Below are 24,146 nucleotides of genomic sequence, written 5' to 3' on the forward strand. Positions count from 1 at the left end.
TCCTGCCGCTGAAAAACATCCCCACAGCATGATGCTGCCACCACCATGCTTCACTGTAGGGATGGTATTGGGTAGATGATGAGTGGTGCCTGGTTTCCTCAAGACTTGACGCTTGCCATTCAGGCCAGAGAGTTCAATCTTTGTTCAATCTTTGGTCTGAGATCCTTCAGGTGCCTTTCGGAAAACTCCATGCGGGCTGTCATGTGCCATTTATTGAGGAGTGGATTCCGTCTGGCCACTCTACCATACAGGCCTGATTGGTGGAGTTCTGCAGAGATGGTTGTTCATCTGGAAGGTTCTCCTCTCTCCACAGAGACACGCTGGAGCTCTGTCAGAGTGACCATCGGGTTCTTTGTCATCTCCCCGACTAAGGCCCTTCTCCCCCGATCGCTCAGTTTGGCCGGGCGGCCAGCTCTAGGAAGAGTCCTGGTAGTTCCAAACTTCTTCCATTTACGGATGATGGAGGCCACTGTTCTCATTGGGACCTTCAACGCTGCAGAAATGTTTCTGTACCCTTCCCCAGACCTATGCCTCGATACAGTCCTGTCTCGTTGGTCTCCAGACAATTCCTTGGACTTCATGGCTTGGTTTGTGCTCTGACATGCATTGTTAACTGTGGGACCATATATAGACAGGTGTGTGCCTTTCCAAATCACGTCCAATCAACTGAATTTACCACAGGTGGACGCCAATCAAGTTGTAGAAGCATCTCAAGGATGATCAGTGGAAACAGGATGCACCTGAGCTCAATTTTGAGTGTCGTGGCAAAGGCTGTGAATACTTATGTACATGTGCTTTTTTGTTTGTTTTTTATTTTTAATAAATTTGCAAAGATTTCAAACAAACTTCTTTCACATTGTCATTATGGGGAATTGTTTGTAGAATTTTGAGGAAAATAATGAATTTAATACATTTTGGAATAAGGCTGTAACATAACAAAATATGGAAAAAGTGAAGCGCTGTGAATACTTTCCGGAAGCACTGTACCTCCGCACTTTAGAATATTTGAATGTGATGATGGTTCCTTGTAGAACACTAGTTGCATGAATACGGTTGTAAGTGAAATGTTTTCTAACAGGAATGGAACGACTAGAATCTTTTCGGAAATGATTCTTCTGAGATGCAGTTGTGTGAGGTTCTAGGAAGCTGAGAACCCATTACTATCCAAAGAAGTTTTAAGGAACTAGAAGTGCAAGGTAAGGTTCTTTGTAGAACCTTTTTTGGATTTGTAAGGTTCTCAGGAGACTGTTTTCTAAAAGGGTTCTTTCTGGAGCTTTTTGTTGTAGGGATCTGTTTAAATCGTGAGTTTTCGCCAGAGGAACACACTGAAGAACCGGTCAGGATTATACATGAGAACATGCCATCTAAACATCACACTGTGCAAGAACCAGCACTCATCTGGAGTATCGTTTGTATTTCATGTCCAGCTAGGCGAACATGACATGGTGTCATTCCACATCTTCAGACCTAATCTCCAGTCTGAGAGAAGCTACGGCAGCGTCCTGCTGCACCTGTACCAACACGGAGAGAGGGCGTAATGCTCGGGTTCCAGATATCGCCAAAATATTGTGAATAAAAGAAACGGATGAGTCATCGCCAGTACATGAGATGCTCGTCTATTTTTGGAATCAGTTTCCTCTTCGCGTTTGTAGCAAAACAATTAAATCACCCGAGACGTCGTCTTTATTCCTGAAAAAATCCGTAGAATAATGTAAAATCGTAGAATAATGGGCTCTGATGTGTTATGATGGCTTTCTGACATCGACCTTTAAATATAACCAGAGATCTGCAGCTTTACTGTTACATTATACAGTTTTGTTTGTTTATTTGTTTGTTTACATCTGAAGGGGTGTATCAGGTCAGATGTAGTGTGGATTAAATAGACTTTATTATATAAAAAAAAATTACACAAATTAATAAATAAATGTTTTGTCCAATGTTTAATTATTTATGCTTCTTCTTCCAATAATCATAATAATAATAATAATAATAATAATAATAATAATAATAATAAATATAAGTTTATTTATAGAGAACCTTTCCACAGCTCAAGGACCCTTCTTTTTCTTCTTCCCCTTATTATTATTATCATTATTATTATTATTATTATTATTATTATTATTATTATTATTATTATTATTATTGTTATTATTATTATTATTATTATTATTGCTGCACTATTTATTTATTTATTTATTCATTTATTTATTTGGTTAGTTAGTTATTACGTTAGTTAGGATAATCTTTTATGATTTTTTTGCTTACCATTAATTATTTATGCTTAAATTTCATTGTATTATTATGCATTTAAATTTATTTATTTATGTATTGATATATTTAAGATAGTCTGAAATATTCTTACATAAAATACAAACAGACAATCCAAGTTTAAAATTAGTACTTTAATGCCCTGACAAGCTGCTTTTAAAAATAATATTGTATATATAATCTCAATCTAATTTTGCCGAGAGCTGTGCATAATGATCTAATGTTGGTAATTTTCAAATGTGAGAACTTTAGAAATTTAACTACTCTGAGGGCACTTTTATTTAAAAAAAAAAAAAAAAAGTTCCTTATACTCTCTCTCTCTCTCTCTCTCTCTCTCTCTCTCTCTCTCTCTCCGTCTGAGATCTGGTGTGTGAATCTTCCATCGAGAGATCTCAGCCAGAAATCCAGGTGATAGAAAAAGTGCAGAATGATCAAATGTAGCGCCTCGTCTCAGTGCTTAGCATCCTGATTAGCCTACCTGTGTGTGTTGGATTGACTTTCATAAGGTTCAGATGGAAGCAGTAGCAGTGTAGCGAGTGTGTGTCATTGTGTTGGTTGTGTGAGAACGGCGCTGGGCTTTTACCGTCCTTCCTGCCGTAGAGCTCTCCAGGAGATTTTACTGTCATCTCAGGAGGAAATATGACAAGGAACGCCATCGGAACGGCTTTACGACGGCACGAGAAGCAATCAGCCGGCCCTTAACGAGCGACTCTCCAGCCTAACGCGTTGTGTTAAACCCTGCACGCCGAATTAACGACTTCGTATCTTGTCAGGGGCAGAACGAGTGTTCAGGGTTCCTCACTGGTTGTGCGGGGGTGTTGAGAGAAGGTCCTCATCCACCACGATGTGAAATCATCACACGCACCACCCTGCCTCATACGGGACACTGGTGCTCCACCTGAGGCTCCATTAGGCTCGGATTAAAGCTCGCCGCCTGCTAAGTACCGTATGATCCGTGTGTGTGTGTGTGTGTGTGTGTGTTTGGCCTTTTCTTAACTACACTCAGTCACATTCCCACTAACGTGGGAGGAAATCTGACGAGCTCCAAAGTCTAGCTGGATGAAAGATGAAAACATCTCATGCAGAGACGGTAAATTTTTATTAAAGCTATGCATGCTAGCTTCACCTGGGGAGAGTGTAATATAACGATTTATACCTCCGCACTTTGGAATATTTGAATCTGATGATGGTTCCTTGTGGAACACTAGTTGCATGAAGACGGTTCTAAGTGAAATGTTTTGTAACAGGAATGGAACGACTAGAATCTTTTCGGAAATGATTCTTCTGAGACACAGTTGTGTGAGGTTCTAGGAAGCCGAGAACCCATTACTATCCAAAGAAGTCTCAAGGAACTAGGAGTGCAACCAATGAACAGCATTTAGGCCTCTATCATTCAAGGTAAGGTTCTTTGTAGAACCTTTTTTGGATTTGTAAGGTTCTCAGGAGACTGTTTTCTAAAAGGGTTCTTTCTGGAGCTTTTTGTTGTAGGAATCTGTTTAAATTGTGAGGTTTCTCCAGAGGAACACACTGAAGAACTGGTCAGGATTATACATGAGAACATGCCATCTAAACATCACACTGTGCAAGAACCAGCACTCATCTGGAGTATCGTTTGTATTTCATGTCCAGCAAGGCGAACATGACATGGTGCAGGAATCAATAAAGCCTCAGCATGAGACTGAGTCATCATGTCATTCCACATCTTCAGACCTAATCTCCAGTCTGAGAGAAGCTACGGCAGCGTCCTGCTGCACCTGTACCAACACGGAGGGGGAGAGAGAGTGATGCTTGAGTTCCAGTTATCAGCAAAATATTGTGAATAAAAGAAACAGATGAGTCATCGCCAGTACATGAGATGCTCGTCTATTTTTGGAATCAGTTTCCTCTTCGCGTTTGTCCGGTAGTAAAACAATTAAATCACCCGAGACGTCGTCTTTATTCCTGAAAAAATCCACGTAGAATAATGGGCTCTGATGTGTTATGATGGCTTTCTGACATTGACCGTTAAATATAATCAGAGATCTGCAGCTTTACTTTTACATTATGCAGTTTTGTTTATTTGTTTGTTTATTTGTTTGTTTACATCTGAAGGGGTATATCAGGTCAGATGTAGTGTGGATTAAATATATTTTAACAAACATAAATTATTGAATAAATAATTTGCCCAATGTTCAATTATTTAATCAGGGCAGGCAACGAAGGCTCAACGAACAGAATAAACAGTGCGGGTTCAAACACAGGCAGAGAAAACAAACAGTAAATGCTCAGTAATGTTATCAAGGGCAAAACAAGACTTCTCAGTGAGTGTGTATGAGAGTGTGTCTTAAATAGAGAATCTGATGAGAAACAGGTGTGGTGGTAATCAGTTCTGGGTGCGTGGTTATGGGAGACGGCGTCCATAGGAAAAGTCAATACTAGGGTGATGGTGACCTCTGGTGGTGAGCGGGAGGAACCACTGAGGCCTGATCATGAAAGAGCCCCCCTAACCCCTATGACCGGCTTCTGACGCGAAGTGGCGCCCAACGCCAGGGTCCGGGAGGCCAAGGGGCCGGTCTATGTAGATGGGTCCTGTGAAACACTTCAATGAGTGTGGGGTCAAGGATGTCATCGGCATTAACCCAAGATCGTTCATCCAGCCCATACCCCTCCCAGTCCTCGAGATACTGCAGTGACCTCCCCTAGCATCTGGAGTCCAGCTGATATCGGACCTGATAGGCCTCCTCACTGTCCGCCATGATGGGTGGGGACCCTGGTAACTGGCCTCTGCCTCCCCTCTCAGACCACCAGTGGGCTAGAGCAAAGACACATGGAAAGTGGGAGAAATGCGATAAGTGGGAGGCAGGGCAAGATGGTATGATCTGTCTAAGTATTTTGAATGGACCCACGTACCTGGCACTGAGTTTCCTGCATGGTAGGTGGAGTCACAGATCGCTGGTGGAGAGCCAAACACATTGACCGGTGTTGTATTCCGGGTTGGGACGACTATGACAATCCACTTATTTTGTCTCCTGACAGCTCGTTGGAGGTGGATGTGGGCCTGGGTCCAGGTGGCCTCACTTCTCTGACGGCCGGGAGTTCTGTGGGCTCCCCTGACCTGCATAATATGGGAGGTTGGAAGCCAAGCACACACTGGAAAGGAGTGAGGCTTGTTGAGGGTTTGCGGAGAGAATTCTGGGCCCAGAAAAGGTAGTGGCTCCAGTCTGACTGGTTCTGGTTACAGTAGGCCCTGAGAAAGCTTGCTGATTGAGGCATTCCGTTTGGCCATTGGCATGTGGGTACTGTCCTTAGGTTAGCCTGACATTTATGTTGAGTTACAGTGAGGGAAAAAAGTATTTGATCCCCTGCTGATTTTGTACGTTTGCCCACTGACAAAGAAATGATCAGTCTATAACTTTAATGGTAGATTTATTTGAACAGTGAGAGACAGAATAACAACAAAAAAAATCCAGAAAAACGCATGTCAAAAATGTTATAAATTGATTTGCATTTTACTGAGGGAAATAAGTATTTGACCCCTCTGCAAAACATGACTTAGTACTTGGTGGCAAAATCCTTGTTGGCAATCACAGAGGTCAGACATTTCTTGTAGTTGGCCACCAGGTTTGCACACATCTCAGGAGAGATTTTGTCCCACTCCTCTTCGCAGATCTTCTCCAAGTCATTAAGGTTTCGAGGCTGACGTTCTGCAACTCGAACCTTCAGCTCCCTCCACAGATTTTCTATGGGATTAAGGGTTGGAGACTGGTTAGGCAACTCCAGGACCTTAATGTGCTTCTTCTTGAGCCACTCCTTTGTTGCCTTGGCCGTGTGTTTTGGGTCACTGTCATGCTGGAATACCCATCCACGACCCATTTTCAATGCCCTGGCTGAGAGAAGGAGGTTCTCACCCAAGATTTGACGGTACATGGCCCCGTCCATCGTCCCTTTGATGTGGTGAAGTTGTCCTGTCCCCTTAGCAGTAAAACACCCCAAGTCATAATGTTTCCACCTCCATGTTTGACGGTGGTAATGGTGTTCTTGGGGTCATAGGCAGCATTCCTCCTCCTCCAAACACGGCAAAGAGTTGATGCCAAAGAGCTCCATTTTGGTCTCATCTGACCACAACACTTTCACCCAGTTGTCCTCTGAATCATTCAGATGTTCATTGGCAAACTTCAGACGGGCATGTATATGTGCTTTCTTGAGCAGCGGACCTTGCGCGTGCTGCAGGATTTCAGTCCTTCACGGCGTAGTGTGTTACCAATTGTTTTCTTGGTGACTATGGTCCCAGCTGCCTTGAGATCATTGACAAGATCCTCCCGTGAAGTTCTGGGCTGATTCCTCACTGTTCTCATGATCAGTGCAACTCCACGAGGTGAGATCTTGCATGGAGCCCCAGGCTGAGGGAGATTGACAGTTCTTTTGTGTTTCTTCCATTTGCGAATAATCGCACCAACTGTTGTCACCTTCTCACCAAGCTGCTTGGCAATGGTCTTGTAGCCCATTCCAGACTTGTGTAGGTCTACAATCTTGTCCCTGACATCCTTGGAGAGCTCTTTGGTCTTGGCCATGGTGGAGAGTTTGGAATCTGATTGATTGATTGCTTCTGTGGACAGGTGTCTTTTATACAGGTAACAAGCTGAGGTTAGGAGCACTCCCTTTAAGAGTGTACTCCTAATCTCAGCTCGTTACCTGTATAAAAGACACCTGGGAGCCAGAAATCTTTCTGATTGAGAGGGGGTCAAATACCTATTTCCCTCATTAAAATGCATTTTTCTGGATTTTCTTGTTGTTATTCTGTCTCACACTGTTCAAATAAACCTACCATTAAAATTATAGACTAATCATTTCTTTGTCAGTGGGCAAATGTACAAAATCAGCAGGGGATCAAATACTTTTTTCCCCTCACTGTACATGAAGAACACTGGCCAAACATGAGAGAAGAATCTTCTGGTAGGCCGTAGAGTTTGAATACATAGTTACATAGGTTTTCTGCAGTTTCAAAAGCAGTGGGTAGTTTTGGCAGTGGAATTAGCCAGCAGGCTATGGAAAAGTGGTCAATAATAGTGAGTTTGGCAGTGTGATCCTGAGAAACTGGAAGATCTGTCACAATATCTATGTCGATGTGGGACCATGGGCATTGAGGTGTGGGTAGTGGTTGAAGTAGTCTGGCAGGGGGGTTGTCTGGTTGACTTACTGAAGTTGCAAGTGGAACAGTTCCAAATGTAGTTAATGGTATCAGCCTGTATGGCGGGCCACAAAAACTGGTGGCGTATTAACTGGTGGCTGGCGGTGATTCCAGGATGACCAGAGCTAAAGGAAGAGTAGATCCAGTGGATGACCTTCTTGCGGCACGCAGGGGGAATGTAGGTCTTGTCAGAGGGGCAGTCAGTGGGTGGTGGATCGTAAGTCTGAGTGTTAGCTCTTTCAGTCATTATATCCCATTGTACTGGGGCGATGATCATAATGGGTGGTACAATGGATTCTTCGGTCTGACTGACTGTTGTGGGAATTCATATTGGTGGGACAGAGCATTGGCCTTGGCGTTCTTTGACCCAGGGCAGTAGGTGACTGAAGTTGAAGTGCGTGAAGAAGAGCTCTCATCTAGACTGAGGTTGAGTCTCGTGGCAGTGCACAGATACTCTAGGTTTGGTGAACTGTTTGGTGAACAAGAAAGGGGTGTTTGACTCCAGCCAATGACACCACACTTCAAATGCTGTCTTGATGGGCAAGAGTTCCCAGTCCCCGACATAATAGTTCTGTTCAGCAGCACTAAGCTTGCGGGAGTCATACACACATGGGAAAAGCTTAGGGGAATGAGTAATGAGGAATTGTAGTATGGCTTGAACGTGCTTCACATGTTCCTCACAGGTGTCTGAGTAGATGAGGATATTGTTGATGTATATGATGATCCAGCGATTAAACATGTCTCGGAAGACATCTGATGGACTATAGACCAGCCCAAAAGGCATGATGAGGTATTCGTAGTGCCCTGTGCTGATAGAGAACACCGTCTTATACTCATCGCCCTCACAAAGACATATTAGGATATTAGGTTGTGCACATTGCACAGGTCAAGTTTTGTGTAATACCTGGCCCTGCAGAGTTGTTTGTGGGCTGATGGAAACAGAGGCAGAGGGTACCAGAATTTGACTGGGATTTAATTTAGACCGTGATAATCGATGCATGGGCAGAGCCCTCCGTCTTTCTTGTGCACATAGAAGAACCCGGCTGATGCTGGTGAGGTTGAAGGTCTGATAAAACCCTTAGAGAGTTCCTCCTTGATACAAGATTTCATAACTTCAGACTCAGGCTGAGAAAGTGGGAAAATTCTGCCTCGTGGTGGTGTGGTATTAGGTAGGAGCTCTATGGCACAGTCACTTGGGTGATGAGGAGGAAGTTGTGCAGCTTTGGTCTTGCTGAAGACATCGGCTAGCTCAGAGTACTCAGGAGGCAGATTGGGGAATGCAAGGTGGCTCTAGTCTGATAGTGGAGGCTCCGATGGTCATTGGGGCTATGGGCCTTAAGCAGGAGGTGATGCAGCCCTTGTTCCATTGGGTGATCTCCAAGAGACATGGGGGTCATGTTTCTGTAACCAGGGCAGTACTAGGATGAGTGGGTGGTTAGGTGATTGGATTACATACAGGTTGATTATTGTTGACACTACCAAGACTCGGTCAAGACGAGTCACGTTTTAGTGGTATGGACTGAGCATTGGCAAAATCTTAATCAATGAAATTACCCACTGTCCCTGAATCAAGCATGCGGTAGTTATCACATATCTCCCAGAGAACTCTAGAATTACTGGCAGTTCAAGACATGAGGTAGAGTGCATGAGGGAACTATATGCACTCACCGTATTGGAGAATTGCCAGAGTCGAGCCAGGCAGGAGATCCTCTGATATCCAGCTTGACCAAAGTACAGACACAGATGCTGTCTTAGGCAGCAGTCTCTCTCTTCTGGGGTAAAGTGAGCATGTCCAATCTACATGGGCTCAGGGTCATTCATGTTGAAAGCAGCAGTCGGGCTAGGAATTTCCATGTTGGTGGATCTTCACACTCTGATTAGGTTATCAATGCGGATGGCTAGTTTGATAAACTGATCCAAAGTTTTACCTTCATCACGGCACGCCAGCTCTGCCTTAAGCTCCAGATGTAATCCCTTGTGGAATAGTAGCTTGAAGGTATCCTCAATCCCATCCTTTCTTAGCTGCAAGTGTGCAAAAAGTCAGAACATACTTCGGGGCAGTTTCTCTCTCTTGGCGGAGGGAAAGAAATTGGTCACCAACAACTTTGCCCAACCCCGGGTGCTCAAAAAGTCACTGAATGAAAGGAGGGTTGAGCGATCATTGGTCCACACTGCCGTCACCCAGCCCAGTCCGGCTTTCCCGGTTTGCAGCAAGCACACAAAGGCTATAGGGCTTTCAAACACAGGGTAGAGCATGGGTTGTTGATTCACAAACAGTGAGCATTAGAGAAAAAGCCCTTACAGTTGCCGGGGGATATGTTTAATTTCTCCAGAAAGGAGAGACATGGATTGGCAGTGATTGTGCGGGCAGAAGTCTGGATTCCTGCTTGAGGAGACAGTGGAGCTGGAGGGCTAGGTGTCGGTAACTGGAGGCACTGTAGCGCCTTCACTGATTCGTTGGATGGGGACTTTAGCTGTTAGAGTTGCTGCTGATATACCATTAGCATTTTAGCTTGCGCCGAAACCTCCGTGGTTAACTGCATGATGGATAGGAGTCTGGTGAAGTCTTCTGTAACGAAGCGTCCACAGATTGAGGATCCATACGAGGCTTTACTAAACAACGTAGCAAATGTATCCAAACAGGCTGAGGTCAATCACCAGCAAATAGAGCATCAAAGGTCATTCCAAAGTCATAGTCATTAAACAGGCAAAAGGTCAGGGTAGGCAGTGAAGGATCAACAAACAGAATAAACAGTCCAGGTTCAAATACAGGCAGAGAAAACAAAGAGTAAATGGTCAGTTTTGTTAGCAAGGGCAAAACAAGGACAAAGCAAGACAGTGAGCACATATGAGAGTATGTCGTAAATAGAGAGTCCAATGAGAAACAGGTCAAACAGTGGTAATCAGTTCTGGGTGTGTGGTTATGGGAAATGGAGTCCGTAGGAAAAGTCAATACTCAGTTGATGGTGTCCTCTGGTGGTGAGCAAGAGGAACCACTTTGCCACTTCGTGACAAATAATAATAATACTTTATAAAAATGTAATTTTTTTATATAAAGCCTTTCCACAGCTCAAGGACATTTCTTTTTCTTCTCCTTCTTCTTCTTATTATTATTTCTGCACTATTTATTTATTTATTTATTTATTTGGTTAGTTATGAAGTTAGTTAGGATAATCTTTTAAGATTTTGTTTGCATACCCTTAATTAGTTATGTTTGCATTTCAATGTATTATTATGAATTTACATTTAATTAATTTATGGATTAATTTATTGATTTATATAAGATAGTCTGAAATATTCTTACATAAAATACGAATAGATATCCAAATTTAAAATGGAGTACTTCTATACATTGTCAAGCTGCTTTTAAGAATGATATTTTATACATAATCTTATTCTAATTTTGCCGAGACCTGTGAATAATTATATAATGGTAATTTTACTGCTTTCAAATGTGAGAATTTTAGAAATGTAACTTCTCTGAAGGCACTTTTTTTTTAATTGCTTCTTATATTCTCTCTCTCTCTCTCTCTCTCTCTCTCTCTCTCTCTCTCTCTCTCTCTCTCTCTCTCTCTCTCTCTGTGAGATCTGGTGTGTGAATCTTCCACTGAGAGATCTCAGCCAGAAATCAAGAGGATAAAAAAAAAAAAAAAACATTGAACGATCAAACGTAGCGTCTCGTCTCAGTGCTTAGTGTCCTGATTAGCCTACCTGTGTGTGTTGGATTGACTTTCATCAGGTCCAGATGGAAGCAGTAGCACGTCTAATTTGATACAGGACTTGGTTACGATGTAGCGTTAGCTTAGCGCAGATGGCACAGCTTGGCCTCCTGATTCATGTTTCATCACCCCCCGAGCTGAATACTGAAGAAGTGAATGAAGTGTGTCATGCTGCAAGATTCGAGCCACTTCCTCCGTTATAACACGCTGTGCTTTCACACACACGAGTGACAGCAGCGTGAGCAACACGTCACCGGCTGTGACGATCGGCTTATGGGACGATAACACTTAAACCACAGTCGAGGATTTGGCCTGTCTTGCCCAAAATCTATTGGTCACAACTTATGACTTTAATTACATCTTCATTTATTTATTTATTTCTATATTTATATGAAAACTTCAGTCAAGCCTGAGACGTGTCCATGAGATAAGTTATAAACGTTAACCACGCCTCTAGCCTGAAGCTTCTCATACTTTGTTTGGAACTTGCATCGTGTGAATTGTTACAGATTTCCAAATCCTCTCGATAGCTAACACAACTTTGGGTTTGTGCCACGTAGAGGTCATTTTTCACCACCTGTTACCCACAGTGCTGCTGAATTCTCCATGCTGATTGGTCAGAAGGCGTTGATGAATTTTCTATAAGAGCAGTCCCTGTCTATTATTGTTTCCATAGTACCAGCTCATTGACGGGGACTTGTACGGTAGATGGATTACAAACGTGTGTAATTGTTGACAGGTTGATAACAAGGAATAAAACACTTTGGGGGCTTGCTGTTATAGGAAAATTATCAATCACAGGGTGTTACCACACGAAAGTTGTTTATTTTCCTAAAACAGAACGTCCCTGAGTGTTTTATTTTCCTTATACAACAGCAATTTGACAACAATTAAAATTTTTATTTACTGAAAAATGATGTCATACTTTTTAAATTTATTTTATCAATATATAGCTACATTTAATGTTTAGTGAAACATTAAAGTTCTCACTTACATTATAGCAGCTATAAACAGCCTCTCTTTTTTTTAAAAACTTACAGTTACAGCTTTACCTCTTACTGTTACAAAGCACTGACACTGGAGACTCCTTCCATAGATGTTAAATAAATTACAGAATGTCCCTGTGGAATAGCTGTTACTATAGAAACGATAACATTTTAGAGCAATGGTGTGTTACAGAAACCTCCTCTACACCTTCTGACCAATCGGAATCCAGAATTTTACAGCGCGGTGGTGTAATCCGTGCTTCCACGATTGAGAGGTTTGTTTTGAGAAGCAGTGTGGACCATACTGTTAATGCTAATAGTTTAATAAAGAGTCTCTAATGTAGGATTCTGCACAGAACCTTCTTCCTTTGTTCTTTGTGGACCGTACAAATCAGCTTCAACTTTTGTACCCCAAGTGACACAAAAAGATTAAATATCTCCATGTTTCCTCATGTAGGTTCCTTAATTCTCAAACTGAGAACCCTATTTAAAGCAGATAGACGGAACTCCGCATGGCTGCCCACAGGGTTTAAAGATGGCCTGTCAGTGTCCGTGTTTGTTTTTTTTTTTGTTTTTTTTCCGGTCTATATCTGCGGTTCGGCTCGGTCATTAGCTATGCAAATAGCCTCTCTATCTCTATTTGGCAGATGCGCCCTGCCTGGTGTTCTGGTGTAGCTGAAATAATTATGCGCTGTTCCCTGACGTGTCACTCGTCCATCCCTCCTGGAGGTTCCACGGACAGTGGAAGCGTTTCCGCTGTCTCCTACAATGTGGAATTACCGAGAGCTGTGTTTTAACATGTCACGTTGAGAGCAGACACATTCTGGCAACAAGAGGATCTTTTGTCTCTGTGAGCCGCTCAAGACAAGACTGTGTGTGTGTATGGGGGGGGGTGCAATGTTCTCAGCCTTGCACGTGACATTTTGTACTAGTGGAAGCTTATTGCACAGCCCATAAAGCATGAAGGAGGAAACAATTAATAAACATCGCAGAACGAAGCACTAGCCTCAGCTGCCTTCATGAGGACTTCATAACATAACATGCATAAGCATTGAATAGCATACTACAGTAGTATTTGTCCAATAAGACATTCAAAGAAGAACCCATTCATGTCTAAGAGTTCACTCATGCACTGCTCCATAAATGTGTTATGAAGTTATGAAGGTATCTTGACATTTACAAGGCTCTCAGCTTCAAAAGAAGGGTTCTACTGGGAACTCTTTCTAATAGGAGAACTATGTTGTAGGGATCTACATATATGGAACCATTAATGGTTAAGCCATAGAGAACTCACTCTTAGACAAAACAATGCTCAAATTGATTTCTTCTTCATCCCCTGATTTCCTGTCTTCTGAACAATATGAGATTTAAATGAAACATGAGATTTAAAAATAGGGGTTACTTCAGGACTTTGAAGAGTCAATGAGAACAATGTGAAATGAATTAGGAGTTTCTATTCTAAAAAACTGTCCAAAACTGAGGAAGGTTGATGAGAACCCGTGCAAGGTTAAACACAACAATGAATACAAAAAAAAAAAAATCAGCCATGATGATGATGGTGATTTTGATGAAGCTGAGGATGATGATGGTGCAGGAGCCAAATGAAGAGAAAGAAGTGAACACGACTCAAATTCATAAATTCTCTTAAATGTCCTAATGTTCCATCACTGTTCCAGACTGTACAGCTCAATGACTGGCTAGGGTTCTAGCTGACTGGCTAGGGTTCTAGCTTTTTGTAGAACCTTATTCTTCTTGTAGAGTCAAGATTCTTAGACAATGTTGTAGACTAGAGAACAGAAACATCCTTTAAAATCAGGTGTCCATTAAAAAAAAGTTCCAGACAGGAACCCTTTGGAAACCCAGAACCATAAATCATTTAATGAATACCCAGAGAACTTTTTTTTTTTTTTTCTAATAGTAAATAGTCATTGGTTGTCCCTCTTGGGGAACCCTTAATGATTATTTGTTAAACTGTACAATAGAGATTTCCCATTAAAAATGTTCCCCATACAACGGCTTTAGAAAGCCCGAACTACAAACCATCAAAAGAACCAATAGGAAATCATACTGTCTAAAAGTGAAAAAGGTTCCAAATTGAATGACTTTAGAAAACCAGAACTATAAACCATCCAAAGAACCAAAAGGAAACTAATAGTGAATGATCTTAGGAGATTTAGAGCCTTTCTGTGGGAATATTTAAAGGTTCTATAAAGTACCCTAAAAGAAATTGTTTTCCCTTAAAAAAAAAAAAGACATTTGAATTTGACATCATTCCGAGAGACTTTGTGAACCTGTTTTTTTGTTTGTTTGTTTGTTCCCCCCCCCCCCCCCCCCCCCCCCCCCAAGCGTGAATTCTTAGAAAATTTAAAAGCTTTAAGAGTTCTTTGTTACCTCACTGGCAGAACCCTTATAAAGTGTATGTAGAACCTACAACAGAGCTTTTCTTTGTAAAGGTTTCCAAATAGACCCAATTTGGAAAGCCAGAACCATAAAACTTCAAATAACCCATGGGAAGCCATCTTTTTTAATAGTGAATTATCTTAGAAAATGTAGATCACTTTCTGGGGAACTATAAAAGCTTCTATGCAGAATACTACATGGAGGGTTTCCCCTTTATAAAATAGCTCCAATCAGAACCATTTAGGAAAGCCAGAACCTTAAATAATCCAAAGAACCTACAGAACACAGAAAACCCACAAAGAAAAAAAAAAGAGTGAATGATCTTAGAAAATTCAGAACCCTTTCTGAAGGGTCTCGGAAATGTTCTACGTGGAACCCTGAAACTAAGGGTTTCTCTTTCAGGTTCCAAACGGAACCCATGTAGAAAACCAGAGCCATAAATCAGCCATGATAAAATCTAAGCATGTACAGTTACTTCACGCTTCAAGAGAACTTCTGAACAACATCAAAAAGTAAAACATAAAAACACACCTTTCCCTTTGATTAGAGTGACAGGAGTGTGTGTGTGTGTGTGTGTGTGTGTGTGTGTGTGTGTGTGTGTTTGATGGACAGTAGAATGGATGAGACATAGATGAGTTGTGAAGGTAAAAATCCACTGCGGTCATCAATCTCCGAGCGAGAATCTCGTCGTCCTTCACGTCTCGCTGTTTATTTCTTCAGCACCTGACAACTTTCTGCTTAATCACTGAGTTAATGATCATTTTCTGGAACGTTCTCACAGACGCTGGAACCTTCTGATTAAAAATAAATCAATCAATCTCGCTAAACACAACAGCGAGGATCTACGGCTCATCAGAGAAAAATAGATTTCACCTGACTACTATCTGAAAAAAAAAAACATTCACTTAAAGAACAGATTTTTTATTTTCTCCACAGTAAAAATTCAAAATTATCCAAAAAAAAAAAACCCAACAAAAAACAATCAAGTACAATTTTTAATAATTTCTAATAAATTCTAAACTGTTATTTTGTCATTTGTCTCTTTCAGGTTTTAACTGGAGATATAAGTGATCCTGTTCAGGCAGGAGGCGTGGCTTAAAGTCTGAAGTCCTGCAGTATTAGTGATTCAGTGATTAAATGATTCATTAAGTGACTCAGTGATACATTAAGTGATTGAGGTGATACTACAGTCTACATTTGATTTGTTTATTTGGTTTTATTTATTCAGTGACTGTTTGATGGGTAAGTGGTCTTACTGGGAGAAAGAGAATATTTTGTGGTTTCTATGGTGCTAAATTGGTGGCTATAATCTAATATAATATATAATGGAATATAAAATAAAACAGGTAATAAAAATTCACATTATAACATGAAGCTGAATTTCCAAAAGCTTGAAATTCTATCACCTGAATTTGTCATTTTTTATTTATTTATCTGTTTTATTTAAAAATTTATATATATATATATATATATATATATATATATATATATATATATATATATATATATATATATATATATATATATATATATATATAGTGTTTACACTTTTTTTTTTCAAGCATTACAAATTCAGGATCCAGGATCCACTTCCTCTGCCTTTTTGAATAGATCTTCTTTAATGTGATATTTTACCATCTTCATTTTATCACCTTCTTCTCTGTAATGCACATTATGCAGTTTAAGGACATGTTCAGTTCTAACTCGGGAAATAGAAATTGGGGATATGACACATTTTTGAGGTACAGTATGTATGACCCTGATGATCTTTTCACAGTTCCATGAACCTCTTCATTTAAACCCTTAAATATTTGACTTTTATTTTCTTTAAACATTTTTCTTCCTGCCCGTCTGCTGCGTTTCCTGTCGTTTTTTTTTTTCTTCTGTCTGCTACTTTTTTTTTATTTGCAAAAGAGGTGAACAGAAAGGATTTTTAAAACGAATGAAAGAGCTGCTTCCTGTAGTAGGAGAGCCTCTTCTCAATATTATTAACTCCTCATTATCTCTAGGTCACGTCCCCAGAACATTCAAGCTGGTGGTTATTAAAGCCTCTCATTAAGAAACCACAACTAGATCCTAATAAACTAGAAAATTACAGACCAATCTCATACCTTATATTTATGTCTAAAGTATTAGCAAAAGTTGTGTTTGCTCGATTATGATCCTTTTTTGCAGAATAATGCTATCTATGAAGAATTTCAATCAGGGTTCAGGCTCCATCACAGCACAGAGACTCTGCACTTGTCAAAATTACAAACGACTTTCTTCTAGCGTCTGACCAAGGCTGCATTTCACTGCTTGTTCTATGTGATCTTCATGCTGCGTTCGACGTCACAGATCATGACATCCTCTTAGATAGATTACAAAACTACACTGGTATACAGGGACAGGTATTAAAATGGTTTAGATCCTACCTGTCTGACCGCTCCCAATTTATTTGTTTAAATGATGAACTTTCTAACGTAATAGTGGTAAAATACGGTGGGACGCAAGGCTCTGTGTTAGGCCCCCTGCTGTTTACTTTATACACACTGCCCCTTGGAAATATTATCAGAAAACACAGGATTCATTTCCACTTTTACGCTGATGATACTCCCCTACATATTTCTACAAGACCAGATGAAATTTCTAAACTTCACACGTTAATAGAATGTGTTAAAGATATTAAAGACCGGAGGACCAGTAATTTTCTTTTACTCAAATCTGATCAAACAGAGATATTGCTAATTGGACCAAAAATCTGTCCACAAAAGCTCTTAGAATACACTCTGCATTCAGAAGGACGTACGCTTACTTCATCCTCTACAGTTAAAGACCTGGGTGTTATATTAGACAGTAACCCGTCATATGAAAATCCTATTTCCCAGCTAACAACAACCGCCTTCTTCCACCTTAGAAATATTACCAAGCTACGTAACATCTTATCTGTTTCTGATGCAGAAAAAACTAGTTCATGACCTCAAGGCTGGATTATTGTAATGCCCCGCTAGGTGATTGTCCTGCGTCCTCGATAAATAAGCTACAGTTAGTCCAAAATGCAGCTGCTAGAGTTCTTAATATGAACACATTACCCCGATTTCATCATCTCTACACTGCTTACCTGTTACTTTCCGTATCGATTATAAAACACTCCTACTCGCCTATAAAGCCCTAAACGCCCAAACTCCTTTATATTTAACCGATCTTCTATCACATTACAATCCTTCACGCTCTTTAAGCTCGCAAAACTCTGGACTTTTGATCATTCCGAGCATATCAAAGTCTACTAAAGGAGGTAGAGCTTTTCCTAAACTCTGGAATAGCCTTCCTGATAATGTTGGAGGTTCAGACACTCAGACGCTCTCAGTTTCAGTACAGATTAAAAACACATTTCTTTAACCAAGCGTTCACGTAATGCATCTCATAACCTTGTTATGCAGTCAGCTCTGATAAAACGATAACAAATGCACACGGTTATCTCTGCCTGAAATGCACTGAACAGCAGCCACGCTAATCCTTCTCCATTTGTTTCCGGTTCCTACCTCGGGAAGCCCACCCTGAGGTAATCAGTGAATGTGCCAGCTCCAGCTCAGAACCAGCCTCTACGAAGATTCCAGATGACGGCAACAACCGCGAAGACTTTGCATGATACCAACGCTCTGCACTTGTTGCTCCTGGGATGGCAGTGGGCCTGGACCATCCTGGTGCCCTGCTTCTGAAGTTCTCATCGCTCGGAGGCCAGTCACTGTTGCTGAAGATGACCCCATATGGACAGCCTGGGGACACTTGGACGCCATGGAGATGGCAGTGAAGTGCAGCTGATGCGGGCAGTTTTGGTGCGGTGTCTTTTTGCACCCGGGTCATCAGTGGACAGTGCATGAATAGACTCCGTGATGAGACTGTGGTGAATCTCCTGATTACGCAGCTGCACGTTTGCTGTGTCGTGTAGCATACAGTTACAGAAGGGGTGTATTTATTTACAATCACACTATCCGGTGTCACCCAGATGAGGACGGGTTCCTTTTGAGTCCGGTTCCTCTCAAGCTTTCTTCCTCATATCGTCTCAGGGAGTTTTTCCTCACCACCCTCGCCGTCGCCTCTGACTTGCTCATTAGGGATAAATTCATCAGTTTAAAATTTAGATTGGAATTATTGGAAGATTATATAATTTATTATATAATTCCTGTAAAGCTGCCGTGGGACAATGTCGACGGTTAAAAGCGCCATACAAATAAAAGTGAATTGGATTTGTCGTGATGGTTTATTCGATGCGTTTACTCCGACATCACGCTGTAAACGATATGAAGGATGTTAATTGCGTGAATCGGTGTGAATGGCGTGTGACGTCTTAAACACTTTATACTGCGCTGATGGAATGTGTGATGGAGTGTGTGATGGAGTGTGTGATGGAGTGTGTGTCCTTCAACTGTTTATTTATTTGAACGGTTCACGCGAAAGTCAACAACAACATGAAGTGGATAGAAATTCTCCTTGACTGAGAGGGTTTAACGTTTGCTGCGGGATAGAAGGCACTGTGTTGTCTTGTGTGTTTTTTTCCCCAGATTCATTATTAACACTTACATTAACGTTTACTAAGGAGAAAAAAAACAACAACAACATAAATTAATTTTAAAATCTAGTCATTGTCATGTAATATTGGAGAAGGACCAGAAACTACGTTTCCCCCAAGATTTTATTTCACAAATATATTAATCTTAATAAATTACAAAAAAATAAATTGATGACTTTCTGATGTTATTCAACATAAAAAGTCTAAAAAAATAAATAATAATAATACATCAGAAATTTACCGCTCTCATTATAAACAATCCTAAAAGTCTTAATAATAAAAATTCCAATAAAATCTCTGATTATGACAATAGATATTTATTTGTTTGTTTGTTTATATATTTGTTTGTTTTTATTTGTTTATTTATTAATATTGAAGTTAGTTAGTTTAACACAGTTATAAAATTTCATTATAAAAGTCATTTCTTAGAGTGAGGCCATATTTGTTTGTTTGTATATGTGTTTGTTTTTATTTGTTTATTCATATCTTAGTTAGTTAGTTAGTTAGTTAGTTAGTTAGTTAATTTTTTAGTTAGTCAGTTAGTTTGTTTTAACACCTTTATAAAATTTTGTAAATTATTTAATAAATAATAACTCATTTCTTAGAGTGTGGCCATATTTGTTTGTTTGTTTGTTTGTTCTTTTATACATTAATTCATTTATTTGTTTGTTTATTTGTTTACTCAGTTGTTTAGCTGTTAGTTAGGAAGTTAGATTTGAAGCTTGTTAAATGCCCCCAAATAATATGTTATACTAACTTATCGAAATAATTATAAACAATATAATAAGTAATATCCGAAATAATATAAAACAATTATTTATTTGTTTGTTTTCTTAAATTAAAAGGTCATCAGAGAAATGAATTAAATCTTGTTTCTTTCTGAATTTTGCTGCTCAATGTGCCGCTGCTTCACATTTCCTGTTTGTAACGCTTTTTTTCTGTGTGTGTGTGTGTGTGTGGGTGTGTGTGTTTCTGTGTGTGTGTGTGTGTGTGTGCGTGTGTGTGCGTGTGTGTGTGTGTGTGTGTGTGATAACAGTGATTGGTTTTAAAGAGATTTAAAAGAAGACACTGATGGAAAGAGAAGAGGAGGAGAAGAAGAGTGTAATGAGATAATTAGCAGGGGGAGATGAGTGATAATTCTTTTATATTCAGCCATCTTGAATATGTTGTTTCATGGTAAACACGATACGCTTAATTAGAATGAATCATTGAGCTTCTGACTGTTGTGAGAACATTTGCTGTTACTGCCGGCTGTTTGCAGTGCAATAATAATTTATGGATTTCTACAATAATTTATCGTATACATCTGTTGAAGTCATGAATAAATCCCCGTTTTTGTCTTCTTGGCTAGAAAATTAGGCGTGTACATATTTTAGCACCGACGCACAAGTCGTATTTCACTTTGTCGTTATTACATGGAGCTTTATCGATTCCTAACAGGGAACCGATGAGTTCCAGCGGCTTGGATTCCCGAGGAAGGGAAGAGTGAAATGGAAATATGGAAATAGGTATGGGTATAGAACGTGGGTGGAAAAGCCAGAACTGCGCATTTTAACATATTCACCAAAAACCCCAGAAAATATACAGACTTGTGCAGATCTACAGGTGTAACGAATACAATGCAGGAAGAAAAAAAAAAAAAAAACACCCACGCACACACACACACACACACACACACAGAGCAACACACTGAATATATAAATAAAGTTATACTGGATTAACAAGTATAATATACACTGAGCTGTGTGTTTACCCGCTGCACACACCGCCCACGTCATCTTATACACTGCAGTAAAATAAAACAATGCACTCGGAGAGAACCTTCTCACTTCCGTTATAGCAGCTGCAAACAGATGTTCCCTCAGAAGCCTCTCTTTCTTCTCTCTCTTCAAGATGATAAGACAAAAAACAGCAACACCGATTTACCGAGAAACCGCAAAGCGCCGACACTGGAGACTCCTTCCATAAACGTCGCATAAACATCTAATGAACTTTGAGAAAACGTCAGCGTATCAAATGCGTACACGCATTTCGTCACCACGACGCCAGGAAAAATGATCGCACCACCGTTACGTCACGTGGTGATGCCTTTATTAAGTCCAACATGGAAGAAAAGTTTAGATGAACAGCTGGTTGGTTAAACAGATTGTATCGACTGCTACCAAATAACTGATTGTTGATGAAAGTGGAACGAATAAAAAAAATACTAAAGATCGTTAAAATCACACCAGTGTAATCAGAAAAAGATATTTCTCTCAGAGTTGTGAAAATCATTTGGGCTAAAACTCTTTTTTAAAATGAATTCGAAGCATTTATGCTGGTTAAATATCAGCACAACAAAACCAGCCCTACATGTTATTCTGCTCTTTTACCAGAATGCCATATGCTAGGATTCTTTTTCTTTCTTTCTTTTTATTGTTTGGTTTTGGGGATTTGTTTGTTTGTTTGTTTGTTTATCCCTTCCTGTTTGTTCTGTTTTTGACTCTCTTTTTCTTTCCTTTTTCTTTTCAGAACATTTCATCACATACCCACTGGTACTAATGGGAGGGGCTACACATACTGCTTGATTCTGATTGGTCACATGTACTTCATCTCATAATGCATAACACTGTATACACAGAACATTCCAAATAGACATCAAACAATCAAACAGTCAATAATATAATCATATAAAGTATAATATAAATACAAGACAGACAGACAGACAGACAGATAGATAGATGTATGACCTAAACGTTTACTCCTATTTTTGAGGGTCAGCGGTGGCTTGGTGGTGGCTTAACCCTCTCTGCTCCAGGGGGCGCTGTATCATGGCTGCCCCTGCACTCGGAACGCAACTTCCTGACATGCTGGGGTATGCGAAGAAAAGAATTTCACTGTGCTGTAGTGTATATGTGATAAATGAAGAATCATTATTCTCCACACACACAGGAAATTGATATTCCTGTAGATCTGCATTGCTGCTGAAAAATATTCTTTTCATCTTTTAACCTGCTGACTACAGAGCGTAGCTGAACAGTTTTATAAAAATACCACAACGCCACTTGCTTTACACCTCAACAGAAACCCGACAGACAGATCGCACGCTCGGAAAGGCGTCCATAGTTTGTGCTTTTGCGATCAAAAATAGTCCAGATTTTGAAAACCAGGCCAGAACCGGTGTGTGTGAAAGACGAATAAAGTGTTGAGGTCAGAAATACACAGATACTTAATGAGAGCGTTCTCTTCTGAATTCGTTAAATACAATTTGAAATGGTTCCGAGAGCAGCAGCAGCCACGCAACTGAAGCTGAAGCTGACCCGGGTTCAATGTTAAGTAACAAAAAAGAAAACGTTGGATGTTATTTCTGTTCCTTTAAATAGATTTAATACATCTTTAATATTGAATTAAAGTGTAAAATGAAAATTTCAGTGCACTGTCCTATTTCCGTCTAGGAAGTTAGTGCTATGATCCGTCTACCCTCCCGAACTCCCAACACACACACATACACATACACACAAACACATGCAAGGCGTATCTGATTGAAAAACGAGGGCAGAAATATTTGTCTTTTCATCTGCTCGGAATAAATTCACATAGCTGAATCGAATCTCGTCCCTGTGTTTACGAGTCCAAAATAGTGTCTCATTAGCAGAGACAGTCTTCATTTCCCCGCGCAAAACAGGACCAATAAATTGCACGACTACGTTTTAGAACACATTATGCATTCAGGAACGAACTCGGTGTCGTTTTGGACATCAAACAAAAGCACCACAGGTCACTGCAAAAGACAAGTACCACAGTCGAGATGGATTTAGTATTTTTTTTTTTTGCATAAAATCTGTCACTGTGTCTATTTATGCAGCACACATTGTCCAATTTGTCCTCAGAACACGGGCTCGGAAAAAAAAATATGTAGGAATGCTAATGAGCGACAAATATCCCCTGTCTTTAAACGCGTTAAATCTACTGTCGTTAAAGCTGGAAGTTCAGTAGGGTTCAAAAGTTGGAGTGTGTTAGTTATAACTAATATACTAATATAAGTGCATACAAATATGAGCGTTCCTATTGGCTGAAAGCAAATCTTTATTTCGAATCACACTTACACCTCAGCATCATCATCAACAACAACTACATCATCCCACTGTGAGCATGTCCCAAACCACACATGCTATTATCTACATAGGGACATCAATACCATCAGTTTACTGTGGGTTTGTCTCAAACCACACTTCCTAATCACTATAGAGCCCACAGAGGGCACGTCACAAACCACACACCCTATTAACTATATAGGCCATGTAAACATCATCATCAGTCCACTGCAGCCGTGTCCCAAACCACACTCCCTGTTCACTATAGAGTTCACTGTAGGGTGTCCCATACCACACTCCCTATTCCCTATACAGGAATATTAACACCATCAAACACCATCATCACTGTCGCATGCCCCAAACCACACACACATATGCATTCATAAGCATGACGTCCAAATAAAAAACCATCATCGGGTCCACTGGGGAGTGTCCTAATCCACACTCACTCTTCACTATATAGTCCATATAAACAGCATGTGGACTGTCTGTATTCACTCTATATGATCCAAATAAATATAATCATTCATTCACTGCGGGTGCGTCTCAAACTACACACCCTATCTACTATATAGGTCACATAAACATCACCAGTCCACTGTGGGCATGTCCCAATCCACTATATAGGCAACACCATTGGATCACGCTGGGTGCACTCCAAACTGCACTCTATAGGCCACTGAGCATGTCCCAAACCACACACACACACACACACACACACACACACACACACACACACACACACACACACACAAAATTCACTATATAAGCTACATTAACACCATCTTCGCTTCACTGTAGACGTGTCCGAAAGCACAAGCCGTATTCATTCTATTAGCTCCTATAGAAGAGTCTATTATGGGTATTTGGACAGTAGCTGCTGCAGTGCATCATGGGAGGTCTTGAGTGCACTCAATATTCTCCACTACAAAATGGCAGACTCTAAAAAGAGTGTAGCTGTAACGCTAATGCTAACTCGGTGAG

General features: G+C 40.3%; 1 protein-coding gene across 1 annotated transcript in view; it reads right to left on the bottom strand.

Annotated features, from left to right (window-relative positions):
• cdh8 (cadherin 8) overlaps positions 1-24,146 on the bottom strand; it is a 140,967-nt gene that overhangs the window by 79,157 nt on the left and 37,664 nt on the right. The gene's annotated exons all lie outside the window — the stretch shown is intronic.

This window comes from Ictalurus punctatus, chromosome 27 (genome assembly GCF_001660625.3).
Source record: "Ictalurus punctatus breed USDA103 chromosome 27, Coco_2.0, whole genome shotgun sequence".
NCBI lineage: Eukaryota > Metazoa > Chordata > Actinopteri > Siluriformes > Ictaluridae > Ictalurus > Ictalurus punctatus.